This window comes from Ornithorhynchus anatinus, chromosome X3, assembly GCF_004115215.2.
Source record: "Ornithorhynchus anatinus isolate Pmale09 chromosome X3, mOrnAna1.pri.v4, whole genome shotgun sequence".
Lineage (NCBI taxonomy): Eukaryota > Metazoa > Chordata > Mammalia > Monotremata > Ornithorhynchidae > Ornithorhynchus > Ornithorhynchus anatinus.
In genome coordinates, this window is record NC_041751.1 from 12,105,203 (window position 1) to 12,123,462 (window position 18,260).

The 18,260-nt window shown below is 44.3% G+C and overlaps 1 protein-coding gene and 1 non-coding gene across 2 annotated transcripts in view; both read right to left on the reverse strand.

Annotated features, from left to right (window-relative positions):
- Nucleotides 1–11,557: 11,557 nt before the first annotated feature.
- LOC114807737 lies at nt 11,558–11,695 on the reverse strand. Its single transcript, XR_003755812.1, has one exon. It is a non-coding gene; the product is annotated as a small nucleolar RNA SNORA7 (small nucleolar RNA).
- Nucleotides 11,696–14,287: 2,592 nt separating this feature from the next.
- MARCHF11 (membrane associated ring-CH-type finger 11) overlaps nt 14,288–18,260 on the reverse strand; it is a 79,558-nt gene continuing 75,585 nt past the window's right edge. Inside the window, exons 6-7 of the mRNA XM_029053610.1 lie at nt 16,329–16,434; nt 14,288–14,492 (exon numbers count right to left, since the gene is read on the reverse strand). The gene's annotated coding sequence lies outside the window, so the exon portion shown is untranslated. The remainder of the gene's footprint in view (nt 14,493–16,328; nt 16,435–18,260) is intronic.

Consider the following 18,260-nt stretch of genomic DNA (forward strand, 5'->3'; position numbering starts at 1 on the left):
GACTGAGTGTCTTGCCCCAGGTCACACAGCAAGCCACTGACAGAATAGGGGGTATGACATTCGGTCCTGTGCTCTTTCCACTAGGGCATTCTGCCTCCCTGCCAAGTCGTGCCAACAAAAACGTTAAAGCAAAGAGGGGTTCCTGGAGCAAAGGAAAATTAGGCACTTGTCACAGAGTTTAGAAACACTCTGTAAATCCTTCTTGAATGTAATAGAGTACTAAAATACAGCCAATCATAACAGAATCCATGTCACCACTAGTGAATAGAATCAAAGAGTATTAATGAGAAATAATAATAATAGGGGTACTTGTTAAGCACTTATTACTTGCCAAATGCTGTTCTAAGGGCCGAGGTAGATACAAGTTCATCGGGTCAGATACAATCCCTGCCCCACTTGGGGCTCACACTCTTTATCGCTATTTTACAGATGAGGCAACTGAGGCCCAGAGAAGTGAAGGGACTCGCCCAAGTTCACACAGCAGACAAGTAGCAGAGCCGGGATTAGAAAGCAGGTCCGTGCTCTACCCACTAAACCACATTCCTTCTCCACTGGCTTAGTGCCACTGTCTTTGAAAGCTTGGAAGGTAAAGAGGAATGACCATGTGGAAATAAACAAATGCTAATGCCAGGACTTTCTTTCCCACCTGGACTAGAGATGAGGACTTTCTTGGACCACAGGGTAAGGTAAGACTACCACCTGACATGAACTATTCAATTCCCGACAACATCCCAAGAAGCCAAGATACGGTAGGGTCAGTTGTTTTGCCAAAGGCCCTATCATATTGGTCCATAGGATAGTGGCAGTAGCAAGAGTTGTGATGGTCATTCCCACTTCTGTGAGACTTGCAATACCTGTGTCTTTCTGGCTTCCAGTTCCCCAGTTCCTCAAGGACCAGAGGCAGTTAAGGGCTAGGTGGGGAGTGGGAAAGCACAAGCTGGGATTGGCTTTTCCCCCAGGAATCTCCAACCTGCTCTGCATCTTGACAATTCCCACTGCTAGCATCAGGCCTTGAGCACAAGGGGGAATTGCTCAGTAGATTGTGACCATCCTGGCACTACCCTTTCACCTTAATCATCAGAAACAATTCTCAAAAGCTCCCTGAGGAAGAAAGAGTTGTCTCACGGGAGAGATAATCCCTGCTGGACAACTATCAAGGCCGACGTTCCGTCTACCCGAGACCTTAGTGGACTTTAATCGTGATTTGTTCGTCTACCAGCAGTCAAGTTGGATTCTTCTCCAAGTTAATAACTATCTTTTTTGTCATGGACAGTGTTATTTTATGTCACTGAAATACAGTTATTTGTTGCCTAAAAATAACAGCCATATCTGATACATATAATGTTGCATTTCCACAAGGACAGTGAAAGACTTCACAATGATAACACATTTTTGTGCACAGTTCTAATTCATCTACGAGTGAAATGAAGTTATGGGGTGAACGTGGGTGGAGGTTGGCGATGCAAGATGCCGGTGCAGTCACTGGTACAACAAAGAGAGAGGGATGTAGGCAGGTTGGAGGGAAGTAGGGAGAGAAAGAGCTAGACAGAGTGTGAGCAAACTCAAGAATGAAATCAGGGCCTAGAAGAAAAACTTCATTAGCATTAAAAGCAACCCATTTATTGCCTGCTCCACCACTCCCATATAAGGTAGTGAGGCCTAGTGGAAAGAGCACAGCCAGGAAGTTGTGAGGTCTGGGTTCTAGTTCTGACTGCCTCTTGCCTGCCACGGAATGTCACTTTTCTGTGACTCAGTTTCCTCATCTGTAAACTAAGAATTAAATGCCTGTCCTCTTTCCCTCAGACTGTGAACCCTAAATGATAAAGGGACTATGTCTGATCTAATTGTCTTGTATCCGCCCGAATGCTAGGTAAAGTACACAATTACTGGTAGTGTACCTGTGCTTTGGGATTTCAGAACAACCACTGGAAAATAGTTCCTGCTGACAGTCAATGGGGAAGTCAGGGCAGTTGCCAGTAATCAACAGAGACTTTTACGTTAGTCAGAGGAGCAAACAAACCCCTTAGGAAAGGTGACTAGCAATTTAGGTTTGGTGAATGGGTTTGTTAATGCAGGACAGCATGGCCTTGAACAGTGACTCAAAAAATAATAATAATAATTCTGGTATTTGTTAAGTGCTTACTGCGTGCCGGGCACTGTACTAAGCCCTGGTGAATCGGGTTGCACACAGTCCCTGTCCAAAATGGTGCTCACAGTCTTAATTCCATTTTACTGATGAGGAAATGGAGGCACAGAAGTGAAGTGACTTGCCCAAGGACACGTAGCAAATGGCAGAGCTGGGAGTAGAACCCATGACCTTCTGACTCCCAGGCCCACACTCTATCCACTACACCATGCTGCTTCAGGAAGGTCATGGTTTGAATGAGCAAATATCGTCAATCCCTGTATGGGATAATCCGAGGAAAGGCCCGGACAAGAGAGAGAAAAGCTCTCTCCTATAAGCTTCACCAGGACTGGTAGCAAGGAATGAATGATCAGTGGTATTTATTGAACACTTACTGTGTGCAGAGCACTGAGCTAAACACTTGGGAGAGCACAATATTACAGAGTTGGTTGACACATTCACTGCCCACAAAAGGGGTACTAGGTTAAGTGGGGAAAACTGGGGAAGGAACTTTGCCCAGGATACAGCGGGCAATGCAGGTCAGTAGAGAACTTGGAGAAAGACTACGAGCAAGATCAGAGAAAGTATGATGTCACCATAGTTGGGAGTTCCATAAAGGGGAGGATGGCTTAGCTTTGGGAATGGTCAAAGAATCTAGTGGTAAGAAAAAAATTCAGATTTAAGAAGCTGTTCCCAATTCATGATCAAGCGAAGATGAAGCCCTAACTACTATATAAAAAGTCTGTAATAAGACTAATCATTCCAATTAATAATGTTGGTATCTGTTAAGTGCTTACTATGTGCCGAGCACTGTTCTAAGCTCTGGGGTAGATACAGGGTAATCAGGTTGTCCCACATGAGGCTCACAGTTAATCCCCATTTTACAGATGAGGTAACTGAGGCACAGAGAAGTTAAGTGACTTGCCCACAGTCACACAGCTGACCAGTGGCAGAGCTGGGATTTTAACTCATGACCTCTGACTCCCAAGCCCGTGCTCTTTCCACTGAGCCACGCTGCTTCTCTTCAATTGCATATAATCATATCAGACAGTCCCCTATTCTCATTAGAAAGAGGTAATAGGTATGTACTTATCCACATAAACTCTTGAGCAGCAATTAGAATGAGCTACCATGACTCCAAGGTGGTATCAGCGCATGGTTCTGTAGGTAGAACAAAACCCGGTACAAAACACAAGTTTTCCCACTACACTTTTTCTCCTTAACCTAAGAAATTTCCCTCCAATACTGAATAAAACACTTACCTTGCTGTCCCGGGGCTTTGCTGTTTACTGCAAGGCCTTCTTGACTTTAGCTTTCACAGCTGAGGTGCAGCTTGGTTCGGGTCCAGAGGCAGAGAGGGAAAGCAAACACCGGTCGGGCTCAGGTGGTCCAGTGAAGGGCAGCATGGATGTACCCCTTCCTCGGGGATTCAAACCCACTCGTCCAAAGAGGGGGAGTCAGGGTGTGTGTCTTCCTCAGAGTCTAGAACCCCCTTGTCCAGAGAGGGAGAGCTTGAATGTCCTTCTTAGAGCTAAAACTCCCTTGTCCAGAGAGGAGGACCATGGCTACCTCCCATCCTCAAGGGCTAGAACTCGCTTGTCCAGAGAGGGGGAGCACAGGTGTACCCCTTCTTCGGGGCCTAGAATACCCCTTCTTCAGGAGCTAGAACTTCCTTGTTTAGGGAAGGTGAGCCTGAAGCTGTCTTCCTCAGTGGCTATTAACCTCCTTATCCAGAGTCAGGAATCCTGAGTGTACCCTTCTTAGAGGTGGGATGGTGGGGGCTAAACAAAACCCCCGTGGCTAGAGAGGAGGAAACCTCTCTTGTCCTCGCTCTCCCCATCCCTTAATTGGTTTCAGCTGACATCAGCCCCGCCCTCCGTCTGCTTCTCTGTTATTTGGAAGGCTGCCGCAAATTGGCTATACACCTGTGCCTGCAGCTCACCTCGTGCGTGTCACCTGATCTACAGGTTCGTCAGCCGAAATGGCTCTAATATCAGCCCCGCCCTGAATCCCAAATAACCGTCCCGATCTACAGCCAGGCTAGGTCACGGGGGGGGGGGGGGGAAATGGAGAGTAGAGGGATTACTCGGATGCTGTGAGTGAAAAATTGCCCTTCACCCAAAATACTTGGGGAGTTGAGGCAAACGTTCAATTAGGTTGTATTTATTATCTGGGTACTTTTCCCTCTTCTGAACCTGGTTTACCGGTATGGAGCTGACCAATGAGCTAGGGAAAACCTTTAATTCACAAAATGTAGTCCACTGAGACTGCTTTGGATACCACTTTGACAGAAGTAGAAAGAGATTTAATAATCTCCTATATGCTCTTCGTAAAACTGGGGGTATGTTTCCAATTACTTCAATCTCCAGATTCAAATATTTGAGATAATGATGTCACCTTTGGCCAATCATATGCTGGCATTGCTCAGTGTTTTAGGCTCTTATCTTGACATGCCCGTTACCTTATGTGGAGAGAAGGAGGGTTCTATTTTCATGCTCCCCTTAGAGGACTTTCTTATATAAACTTTCTGGAAGCAATGTGCTATCAACACAAAATAAGGGGAAAGAAATGCATCTGAAATACAAAGATGAATGAAGTACATGGAACTGTACAGTTTTAAAACTCGAGTTATGGTAAATGACCCAAATAGTTCATTTGTAGTTTAGAGAACTCTTGAGCTAAATGACCATTTAATTGGAGCATTGCCTACCTACCTTCCTCTGGCTCCTGACAGTTTTCATTGAGCTGAAGAAGTGGGCTTATCCATCAATCGATGGCATTTATTGACTCCTTACTGTTAATTCAGTAGTATTTATTGAGCATTTATTGTGTGCAGAGCACCATACTGCATTGCAATCCTGTTTCCATGTGAATCTTTTTTTTCAGCCCTGTTACCAGCATCCTTACCTGTGCAATGGGGATATTAACAGTGATGATAATCCATTAGGAAGAAATCATTTTAGTAACAATAGTAATTTAATCATCAATCATATTAATGATAGTTAGTAGCCCTCCTTTCCCCTTCCTGCCCTCCCCTGTGTTGCCTATGCACTTGACTCTGTAACACTTTAGCATTTGATATTTATGCCACCTTCAACCCCACGGAACTTATCCACATATCCGTATACTCTGCCATTTCCCTTTTCTGTAATTTATTTTAATGTCTGTGGTTCCCTCTAGACCATAAGCGCCTGGTGGACAGGGCTCGTGACTTCCAACTCTGCTATATTGTACTCTCCCAAGAACATAATACAGTGCTCTGCACACACTAAGTGCTCAATAAATACGATTGATCTCTTCCAGCACTTAGTACAGTGTCTGGCACATAGTAACACTTAACAAATACTATTTGAAAAATAAAAAAGTGGTAGAGCCGGGATCAGAACCCTGGTCTTATGACTCCCAGGCCTGTGGTCTTTCCACTAGGCCATGCTGCTTCTCAAATGCATAACCAGTTCTGTAGCCTGAACATTTGAAATGTATAAAATCGGGGTGGGCACAGTAAATACATTTAGTCAGATACTTGTACCCATCTTCAGAAGCTTTGGGGTTCTGAAAGTTCTTTTCCCTTATGTCCTCCAGTGCAGTGAAAGAGGTGATTTTCTCAGTAATGTGCTAGTTCCCCCAGTGACCTCAGGCATCACCTGCACCGGTGAAAAACTCACCAAATCTACCATCTCCAGAGGTACTCAAGATTCTTGAGACTTACGGCTTGATTATCTGAAAAAGTTCTAAAAGTTTGGGATCCATCTCCCCTTTCCATTTTAAATGCTTCAGGGACCTGTTTAGGTCCTGAAAAACTTAGCAGCATATAGCTGTCACGTGACAGAGCCACGAAGCTTGGTCAAGGGAAGGGGTCAAGTGGCGAGAGAGATGATGTCCAGGTTGGCATGTATTGTTTCTCCCGTGGATGGGAGGAGAGGGAGAGGAGAGAAAACAGGGTAGGGCAGTCACCTTGCAAGCCTTGGTCTCACAGGTCTGAGGCTGCCAGCGAGGGTCACCCAGAGCCCTGAGTTTTCCCATGGATAAGGAGTCTGATGGGCAGTGGTACTGCTGGAACTAGCCAGAGCCCCTGGCAGAGTCAGAGTCCAGCACAGGACATTTCACTGAGGTCAGTGCCGCTGCCGTCGCTACAGCCTGGGTACGAGCAGAAGCCCTGGCCCATCTTGGGCTTTGTCTCTAGAAGTGTCTGTCAGAGGGAGGGGCTGGAGGAGCCAAGGGTGAGTGGAATAGTCAGATGAGTGCTGACCCTCTGCTAAGCCTTACTGCTCCCCCCCCCACTTCAGGCTTGTTTTCCTTTTGCCTTTCTTTCCCCTTTTCTCTGTTGGTCCCTCTTCTCCCATGTCTTCCTTTTTTCTCTTTGCTCTTCTTCCTTACTCTTCTTTGTGGTTTTTTTTTATGTTTCTCCTTTCTATTCCTTTCTCCTCATTTTTGTCTTACCACATTTTCCCTCTTCCCACTTTCCCTGGTCCCAGCCTCTTTGGTCCTCACCTGGTCCCTTGGTCATTTTACACATGCAATCCCAAATGAATGAGAAGTTGTTAGAAATGAGGTCTAAAGAGAGAGAGAAAAACCTCCCAGTTGCCCCATTTAGCTGAAGAGCATATCCACATCGCATCTCAGTGAACTGGCTTTGTTTACAGAAAGATGATTTGGTGGAAAGTCCTGCATCCTACCAAAAGAAAGTACAGCATTCAATTTTGCTATTGAAACAGAAATGAGTTTGTTTTGATTACCAAGTCCAGAGATGTTTCCTGCTTGGCACATAGTAATCACTTAACAAATACCATAATTATTTTTAAGGGAAGCAGCGCTTCATAGAAATCATTTTCTAATTGGACAAGGGGCTTTAGCTCCAGCCAAAACTTCTAGTATCCAGATTAGAAGGTTTGGGGTTTACTGCCAGGGAGAAATAACTGAATGCGCTCTCCTGTGCTTTTCCCTGACATGAATGAGCAGTTACAGCTATGTGCAATATATAAATCCAGGACTCAGACTAAAAAAACCACAGTCTAATATGCGTTAAATCCTAGGAGCATGAAGACGCAGGGGTTAAACCAAGCCTCCCCAGCCACAATCCACTCTGTGAAGCCAAGGCTCTGAAAGTTGAGGTGTTTGCTCCATAGCTGTTCTCAAATGCCTGTTCTCCTTCTTACTTTGACCGTGATCCTCAAGTAGGAAAGGGACTGTGCCCTTCTTTGGTTTTCTATAATCGCCTTGCTTTTAGCATATGCTTTTATTTCCAAAGCACTCTCCTCTAATTTTATTTGTGCCTTCAAAAGAACCCTCTGCGGCAGGTAAGAAAGACAGGAATTATCAGCCCCATTTCAGAGATTAGAAAACTGAGGTACAGAGCGTTTAAGTGACTTACCCACAGACACACAGCAGGTTGGTGGCACAGCTCAGAATTGAACTCAGGGTGCTCCGGCTTCCAGACCGGCCCTGTGGCACTGCATCACCCTGTTTCCCCTATCTACCCCAGTGCTTACTTAGTACAGTGTTTGGCACACAGTAAGCGCTTAACAAATCCCACAATTATTATTAGTAGGCTGTGGCTAAGGTCAGGTCCTCACTTTGTTTGAATCCTCTGACTGGAATACCAAGGATGGAGCCTAGCCTCAGTCCTGGGACTAAGACCCTGGGCAGAAGACCTGATGCTAGTTCTAGTAGCTTGTCGAATGCCGCTCCCACTCCATTGTCCCTGCCAGTCAGGTTCCCCTGGGGCACACGCAGAGTATCACAAGCAAGTAGGTAGGCAGCTCATTCAAAATCAGAAATAGGGAATCAAGTCCCCTTTGGTAGCAGTAGTAGTATATCAATTAATCAATCGTATTTATTGAGCACTTCCTATCTACAGAGCACTGAACTAAGCACTCGGGAGAGTACAATATGCTTTGGCAGCCAGGATCACTTTCCCTTAAGGAGTTTACAGTCCAGTTCGCTAACAAAGTTTTATCCAAAAGCGCATAGTGAAAACACTCATTACTGGAAACTGTATTTGGAAAATCTCTTAATTCATTGTGCTTCATCTGTTTCACCTAAGGATAATAATGAGTGGAATTTTTTATTAAACAGATCATCTTGCCTCATAGCAACCTATTTCTGACTTTTCATCAAATAGAATGCAAAGCAACCATCTCTCTCTCTCGGCAAAAGATAATCAATTTTACAGACACTCTTCTGTGAATTAGTCATCATCAAATAAATATGAAGCGCTGGAGGTCCTCGTATTAACAATAGTACTCCTTTCGAGCATTATATATAGAAATGTTTGTCTTAGAGGAATATTGTGAAATACATATATCAAAATAGAATATTAGTTTTAAGGTACTGAAAGTACAAAATATCGATGTTGGAACAAAGAAAATAACATTTTAGAAACTGGATGAAAATCAACAACAAAATGGAGGTGGGAGAGAGAAAATGGTGAGAGAAAATAAATATATCAAAATAGAATATTAGTTTTAAGGTACTGTAATTTCAAAATATCAATGTTGGAACAAAGAAAATAACGTTTTAGAAACTGGATGAAAATCAACAACAAAATGGAGGTGGGTGAGAGAAAATGGGTTTTTCTGTGTATTCCTAACAGCACATCTAACTCCACCCCTCCCCACCCTCCACCAGTAACTCCTCCATCCCAAAGTGTGACACACAGATAATCTGCAAGACGTGGAAATAGAACAGTGTGAAGGGCAGGGAATTGCACCCCTCCCTGATTTCTGCAAGCCTTTTATATTGGCTGATGTCAGAAGGATGTAAGACACAGGCAACTGCAGATCAGTACAGATCCCTTTTCCTTCTTATTTCTATCTGTAAATTATTTCAGTTCATTCTCTTCCACTAAATCAAAAGCTCCTTGAGGTCAGAGATGATGTCTACTAACTCTACTAGTAACTACGGTAGCTGTTGCTGTGGCTATAGGTAGGCTAAGGGCTCTGAATTAGAAGCCTAAAGTTTTGCTCCTGTAGCCACAGCTCCCTATTGAATTTTGTTTACATTTTGTGTATTGTGTACTTGTCCTTGCCCATTACACTGGTTTATTGCTTTGTTTCATTACCCCTGAGGTGTCTGTCTCCAGTCCTCTCCCCCACCTATATTCATAGATTGTGAATCTATACCCAGGGAGAGGGTATGTGTATAATGCTCACCTAGAGACTTTCCCATGACTCTGAACACAGTAAGCGCTTAGCATTCTTACTATTGTTATTATTATTATGAGAAGCAGCATGGCTTAGTGGAAAGCACACAAGACTGGGAGTCAGAAGGACCTGGGTTCTAATTCTGGCTCCTCTACTTATCTGCTGTGTGACCTTGGGCAAGACACTTAACTTCTCTGGGCCTCAGTTACCGCAACTGTAAAATGGAGATTAAGACTATGACAGGTTCAGGGACTGAGTCCAACTCAATTATCTATCTATCTCAGAGCTAAATACAGTGTCTGGCATATAATAAGCACTTAAATATCATAAAAAATGCAGCTTCTACTATTACTGTGTTCTCCCAAACATTCAGTACAGTACTGTATATACAGTTGGAGTCGGGAAGCAGTGGTTATCCCTGTCTCAGGGAAGAAGTGTCTACCGGGTGAAAAGTGCTGATGGCACATCAGCAAGGAATGTTCCAAATCTTGGACTCATTTGGGAAGGGCTCAAGTTCTAAACCATTACCCAAGCTTCTCACAAAACCCAACTCAGTCAGTCAACGGATTTATTGAGTGCTTACTATGTACAGAGCACTGTATGAAGCACTTGGGAGAGTACAATCCAAAGAGGGCCATGTTCCTGGGAGCCAATGGTTGTGTCCCGGTACTAATCAATGCTGCATTTCCAAAGGCCTTACCTCTTGATCAATGCCCTGAGTTTCCTTAGCCAGAGGAAATAAAAAGACTGGGTCCAGTACCCAAATTAGCAACTATTCACAGGAACATAACCAGTACACAATCATTAAACAATATGTTTCCTGGTAAGACCTCTCAATGTGTAATGTATACAAATATGTAATTCATTCCTGCAGATCCAGACGGCAGACTAATAGCGTGTGTCAGCCCCCATGTGGAGCAGGAAGGGCTGGGGAGGTCTAGCTGTGGACTGCGTGCCTTTTCGGGGCCCTGTCAAAAACGTCCATGGAGATTTCCAAGCACACTGCTGCCAGCATTCTGGAGGCTTTTATTGTTCACTGTCCTCTCTCTGCATTGCCCTTCACATAGTTTTGGAATTGCATCGTGCCACGTGCTTAGGAGAAAACAGATGAAATATTTGGCTGTCTTAATAAGGTCAGCCTCAGACAGATGTCCAAGGGGGCTCTTGTGCTGACACCGTGGGCTCTCTCAGCCCTGACACCTTGGATGCGCTCAGCCCCGACACTGTGTATTCGCTCAGCCCCGATGCCGTGCACTTGCTTAAACCCCATTGCCATGGCTTCACTCAGCTCTAATGCTGTGGATTCACTCAGGCCTGACGCCATGGATTTGCTCAGCCCCAGTGCTGTGGTAATTTTCTATATAACTCCTACATGTCTGTGGACTATAGTTAACCCAAATTGGACTTCCTGCCTGTCCAGCCTTAACACTTGGGGAAACTCTCCACCACCTCTACTAGTGCCAGTGTCTGATAAAGATGCTTTCTTTTCTAAGTAGCACTGAAGAACATGCCTTCCACCTCACCCAATTCAAGGGCTATACGCTAGACTCAGCCTTGGTAGGATGGTTTCGTTGCCCTGGGTTTCAGCCCCTTCCTCAGTAATTAATTATAAATGCAACTTATCTCCAGAGTCTTCACAGTGAGTAAATTAGACCACTTGAGCTCCCTGAAATAAAAGCAGTTGATGCTGATTACCTGTTGACTGAAAATATGCATAGGTAAGTGAAGCATGGGAAGGAAACATCCCTCTCGCTTTAAAATCCACCAGATTCCAGCCCTCCTCACCGTTAAAGCCCTTCTGAAAACCTTTCCCTCCAGAAGGCCTTCCCAGAATAATTTTCACCATGTCTTTCATTACAACAGCCACCTTGCTCTTATATGTTTGTATAAGACATACTGATGGACATGTTGAGGTACATACTCCACTACTTCTCCTCCACAAGATGTTCCCCTCCCTAAGCCCTCATTTCTGTTGTATTGTGCTTTCCCAAGTGCTTAGTTCAGTGCTCCGGGCATCGTAAGCAATCAATAAATTATTGATTGATTATTCATTTATCCATCTTTCCCTTGCCTTGTGCCATCGAGTCGTTTCCGCCCCATAGTGACTCCATGGTCACATCTCTCCCAGAATGCCCCACCTCCATCTGCAATCGTTCCGGTAGTGTAGCCATAGAGTTTTCTTGTTAAAAATATGGAAGTGGTTTACCATTGCCTCCTTCTGCGCAGTAAACCAGAGTCTCCGCCCTCGACTCTCTCCCGTGCCACCGCTGCCCAGCACAGGTGAGTTTTGACTTGTAGCAGATTGCCTTCCACTCTCTAGCCACTGCCCAAGCTAGGAATGGAATGGGTAGGCCTCTGCTTGACTCTCCCTCTCATAGTAGAGACTGGTAGAGTACTGGAAACTCTCCAGGTACGACCCCAAGAGGGGCTAGTCTTATTGTTATCAGTTGTAGCATCGATTTCCAGCTCCCCCTTATTATGGAGGAGTCCTGACTCTGTCCTGGAATGCCCTTCCTCTTCATATCTGACAGACAATTATTCTCTCCCACTTCAAAGCCTTACTGAAGACAAATCTCCTCCAAGAGATCTTCTCTGACTAAGCCCTCCATTCCTCTTCTCCCACTGCCTTCTGTGCCACCTTGACTTGCTCCCTTTATTCATCCTTCTCCCAGCCCCAAAGCACTTATGTAGATGTAATTTTATTTATTTATATTATTGTCTGTCTCCCCCTTTATACTGCAAACTCACTGTGGGCAGGGAATGTGTCTGAAATAGTGTTATACTGTACTCTTCCCAGCACTTAGTACAGTGTTCTGCCCACAGTAAACACAATAAATACAATTGACCGACTGAGTATTCGGGGAGATAAAGGGACACATATTATTTATAATAAGTGGGAGCTGGAAACCAGGGTTAAAATAGGGATACAAATGACCAAGCACTTACCCCAGTGCTCTGTGCATAATAAGTGCTCAAGAAATACCTTCGATGGAATAGTTGGTGGCCATTTCACCTTATTGGATAAATGGTAAGAAGAGGGTTAAATTCTCATTCTGCTTGGCCATTATTTTCCCACAAGGAAGGTGATTTAGGCCTTTTGGGCTGCCATGCAATCTATTCTTTATCACACCAAAGAATAAGCATATCATCCCATAGGGTCGCCAGTCATTCCATAGTAATACGAGTGGATGAGAGCAAAAAGATATACACCACCAGTCCCTTTGGAAGCTGCCAAGTCATGGAATACTCACTGATCATCTCCCTGGAACTGATAATTCCAGATTCAGAGGTCTCCTGGAGGCAGAGTGGGAAGCAGGAACGCTGGCTCATCTCCAACGTCCCTGTAACGTTACTCAACCCCGCCATCTGGGAAAAGTGCAGTCTGCTTCATCAGTGATTCTTGACCTCCTCCCAGAGATGCCTAAAAATTGGGCCAATTTAGACAGTCGCTTTTTGGATACAAATCTCAGGCTGGAAGGAGCTAATGAAAGCCATTTCATAGGGGAATATCCTTTGGTGTCCGCCGAGATGAACAAACCATCCATTTAGAAAGAATAAGAAGTGCCGCTAACTACAATCCCAGCCCACTGCCCCTCCCCTGCGCACTTCAAAATAAATCAAACTCAGCTACTCTTGGTGTCAGCTGGACGTCAGGTCTCATAAACTGCACCAAACAGAACACTACCCAGTTGAGCCGGTTACGAATGGCCCAACTCTGCTGCAGAAAGTTATATTTATGTTTATATTCAAGAGTGAACATAAAACTAAAATGACCCGACTGGACCGGGGATGGTTCTAGCGGCAATATGATGGGCAGGAAATTCAGTTTGTTCACTTTGGTTTGAATGCTTAAACTACCCAAGGATGATTATCATCCATTCTGTGAGTTATCTCCCTGTGCTTCTATCCCCTTCCCACCTTGACCTCTGCCTGCAGAAAAAAAATGAATCGAAGCAGCTCAGGGAAGAGCCAAGTGCATCGATGAGTCTTACGGTGACTCAGAGAACTTGGGGTTGCCTTCTTGCCTTCCTGCTTTAGATAACTGCTCCAGTCCTTTGCTGCTCCTGCCACGGTCAGGGCATTAATGGGGGAGACCAGAGGAGGCCGAAGAACTGCAGACCTGAACTTTTATTCTCCCTGCCAGGCTCTGCCCTGAGGATGGCTGAGGCTTTGGGTGGGTCGAGACCTCTCTCAAACCAGGCTTCTGACCTTGCCACAGGAAGTGAAGCAGCAAAGGATGGCCAGTGGGGATGGAGGAAAGGTGCAGCTGTAAAGGAAACTTGACTATGAAAAGGATGAACTTTTTATAGTGATGAGCTCCTTTCATTACGATTTTCTAGCACTCACCTTTCAGAGCAGATTTCATACCCATTACAGTAGTTGATTGAGGTATTTGTCCAGGACTCGTATTACCAAAACACTAAGTTCTGGGATAGATACAAGATGAACAGATCAGACACAAGCCCTGTCCCTGCTGGGGCTCACCCTAGTCAAGAGAATAATGATACTAATTATTATTATTAATAACAATAATGGTATTTGTTAAGTCTTCACTACATGTCAAGCATTATACTTAGCACTGTACTGGGGTTTATATAAGATAATTAGGTTTCCCTGTGGGGCTCGCAATTTCAGCAGGGGAAAGATCAGGTATTTAATTCCTATTTTGCAGGTGAGGGAACTGAGGCACAGAAAAGTAAAGTTACTTGCCCCAGGTCACCCAAAAGGTAAGTGGTGGAGCTGGGATTAGGACCCAGGTCCTCTGGCTCCCAGGCCTGTGCTCATTCTGCTAGGCCATGCTACTTCTCTGATCTTATCCCCATTTTAGCAAATGAAAAAAATGAGGTACAGAGAGATTTTATGCTTGCCCAAGTTCACACAACAGTCAGGGGGCAGACCTGAGACTAGGTTTTTTGATTCCATTGTCCTTGAAGTGGCCCATATTGTCTCCGTATCATCTTACAACTGTATCGTATTACCTCGATTATGTGCTGACCAAACAGAACATAAATCAAAATGATGATGGTTTAATGCTATTTTATTGTTGATTTTGCAGCCACACCTCCCAACATAGATAGCACCTCATCACCAGTAGCATCACCTCTATTTACAGAGATAGTAGAAGCTGTCTCCATTTGGTCTCCGGTGAGAGCTCAGTTTGACTCGGAGAAAATTCCCTGGCCGTGATCATCTGGGGTGGCTGGGACATTGGAGATGGGCAGGAGCTGAAGCAAGAGCAGAACGGGGGAGGAGGGGAATGGAGAGAGAACACCAGAGCAGACAAGGTGGAGTCAGAAAGGTCTCAGGAATTGCTGAAGAAGCAGGAATATTTGAGAGACAGGAAAAGGGGTCTATCTGCAATGAAAACAGGGATGGAACTAAGGGCAGACAAATTGTGTGGTCCTGACCTAGGGTGTAGGACATTGATATTCCTGAAATAATCTGAAATGAAAGAAGATCTTCATCACGGCTTCAAGAGGCACTAAAGAGCCCCACAGTGGTCATGATCAAGCTATCATCTTACTGTCATGCTTTGCACAGACTGAATGCTCAATAAACACCAACAATTGAATGTTGCTGTGCTACACATGAATTATTAAACTTCCATGTTCATGTGCACAACAGTGACAGAAATACAGAGCTTTAATCTTGGAAATTCACACTGAGTCACCAGTAGCACTTAGAGAATTATGACCTCCTAGAATTGATTTCTCATGCTAATGGTAACTAGATGTTTTAATCCAATTATTCTCCAAATAGATACGCAATTTGGACACCAAGTTCTAGTACACGAGTCTCTGGTGAGATTTTCCTGGATCTTCTGACAGTAAAAAGAAAGAGCCAAGGCCAGGTGGCTGGGATTCACCTTCAGTCAATGAATCAAATGTATTCATTGAGCTTTTACTGTGTGGAGAGTACATAATATTACAGAGTTGGTAGATATGACCCCTGCCCACAACAAGCTTGTTCTGCAAATGGTAAAAATTGTGCTTTTTTAAAAATGAAGCATCTGTGATTCAAACATCAGGTTGCTGAGAATTATTGCAATCTGGAGCCCAAGCACCCATTCCTCACCAGTATGCCCAGATGATCTACTCCTTAGAGGTTTTAAATGAGATATGTTTCGGGGTTAATATAATGGCCATGTCGGGTAAGTTTGTGTGATGTAAGCAAAGTAATAAAGATGAAATCTGTTAGAGATGAATGACTCACTTCTCCCAAAATCCTTCTGACATTGAAAATTCTCCTGAAGTTCAGAGGAAAATCCATCTCCACTTAAATTAATATTGGAGCCTTAGGCCAAGCAGCTACCGAAGATTTAAATAAATTGCTACCTTAAGATCCAATTTTATCTGAAGTAATTGTCTAGGTGTTCCAGGCAATTTTAGAAAGAGCACATGAGGAAGAATGATTTCTTTTTCTTTATGGTATTTGTTAAGCACATACTATGTGCTAGGCAGTGCTGAGTATTAAGTGCTGAAGCAGATACAAGTTAATCAGGTTGGACACGGTCCATGTCCCACATGTGGCTCACAATCTTAATCCCCATTTTATAGCTGAGGTAACTGAGGCACAGAGAAGTTAAATAGATCCCTCAGCAGACAAGTAGCAGAGCCGGAATTAGAACTCAGATCCTTTGACTCTCAGACTCGTGCTCTTCGTACTAGGTCACTCTGCTTCTTCCGGAAGGGGAGGAGTATCATGAGGTACCTATCCTATGCACATCCATGTCACAGTGACATTTTGGTAACCTAAAACTTGTCTTTGGGGTGGTTGTATTTGTTCAGTTCTGGGTGTATATGCGTGTGGCCTCAGTAGTAATGAAAGAGCTTCATGGAAATAGAAGTCTTATTTGGCTAAGATCCTCTGTTTTTATGATGAAGAATTTCATGGGAATACCACGCCACTAGGCCCAACCTCATTAATGAATCAGTCGTTCTCCAGGGCAAACGTATCACTTCCTAGTCCAGGCTTCCCAAATGCCTGTTAGTGCATAACTGTGGTGGTCTGAAAGTATCAGTGGCCTTCCTGAGTGTGGAGGGAATGATCAGGGCACTTACCCTAGGAAGACTAGAATCCAGCCATTCTTGGCATTCCTGAGAGCTGATCGCCTGAGGAACGTAGAGCCATTTCCTCTCAGGGGGCTCATTAAGACCCACGCCATTCCTGGGAGGTAGAAAGAGCAAGCATCAAACACTATACTGTTGAAAGGGCTCTGACTCTTCCTAAAGTGGGAGAGGCTGAAGTGCAGAGAGAGGTGAATCAGCTTAAGGCAACAGCATAAAGGCATAAAAGGCAACAGCAGGACTGAAAGTAAAATACATCCTCACTATTATTAATATTGATATTAGTAGTAATCATCATTTTATTATTATTAATAATAATAGCACTCTATTAAGCTTGGGGTAGATACAAGTTAATCAGGTAAGGCATGGTCTCTGTCCCCATTGAATACCCGTTTTACAGATGAGGAAACTGAGGTCCAGAGAAGTTAAGCGATTTGCCCAAAGTCACACAGTAGATGAGTGGCCGAGCCGGGATTAGAACCCAGATTCTCTGATTCTAAGGCTAGTGGCCTTTCCATTAGACCACAACTGCCTCTCTCTGCCTAGTGTCAAAATGTGACTCTATGGGCAATTCAGACTCCCTTAAATGTCAATGTTGAAAAGAACATGACAAGCGGCAAAGGGGACAATCTGCCAGCATTTTATCTCTGTGTAAATCCCTAGAACCTCCATCATGTGTCCCTGTAGAATCTACCATATCGTCGTCTCAAAAAAGGATAATTAATATTGCCTGCTGATTTCCTACCACAACCCAGCACTTTGCTCCTCTAATATCAACCTACTCACTGTGCCTTGATCTCATCTATCTCTCTGCCAACCCCTTGCCCACATCCTTCTTCTGGCTAGGAACTTCCTCCCCTTTCATATCCGACGGACCTTCGTCACTCTCCCCACCTTCAAAGTCTTATTAAAATCACACCTCCTCCAAAAGGCCTTCCTCGACTAAGCCCTTATCTCCCCTACTCCCTCTCCCTGATGTGATGCTCTATTTGGCTTGTGGGGGATTGTCAAATGCCCAGTCTTCTTTGACTCCAATTCTATTTACTTTCTAATGTAAGCCCTGAAACGGCCTTTAGGGACCTAAATGATTCAAGTCCGCTTTGAGTCTCATTTACTGTTACATGTTTGAGATACATTGGAACCTGTATGGGATACATTGGAACCTGTATGGGTTCAAAATTGGTTCTTTTCAAGCATTGCTTTCCTCATCGTCTATCCGGGCAGTGGTCTGAACTGTTCCCCACTCCCACTGTGTGTTAGGGTACTTCCCTTGGGGCCAATGAGAAGACTTCTGCCTTTGTTGTACCATTTTCCATTTCAACTCTCTGTGGAAGGATATGCGTTCTTCAGCCCGAGGAAGCTTTTGGAGGACTACGAGGGCTGATTTCATGCTGCCCTAGGGATGGCTAAGGGAATCCAGAGGGATTTACACAGTTTCCCCATGGGGGTCACTGCAGAGAAGAAAGACCCTTTGAGCTGTGAAGTATCTTGGAAGATAAATCATGGAAACTCAAATCCAGAGTTAGGATTTGCTCCTCCCCTTAAGGTGTTTTGAGAAGACTGATCCTTTACACCCACCTTGGGGTACTTAGTTCCAGCCAAGATGTGTCTTTAAGACTATAACAGAACTTCAATAAAGGACCCCAAGTGCAGAATAACTGCTGTTCAGACTCTCCTTTGCAGGAAAGAAAAGGTTTCTCTTCAAGTTTCACCTAAAACAATCTTATTAAATGTTACTGAAATCAAAGCAGGAAGGAGGCTGCTCTTCTGACCAAAGACTCCAGAAGCAGTATGGTGTAGTAGATACAGCATGGGCCTGTGAGTCAGAAGGTGATGGGTTCTAATTCCAGTTCTGCCACTTGTCTGCTGGGTGACCTTGGGCAAGTCACTTGCTTCTCTTTGCCTCAGTACCCTCATCTGTAAAAT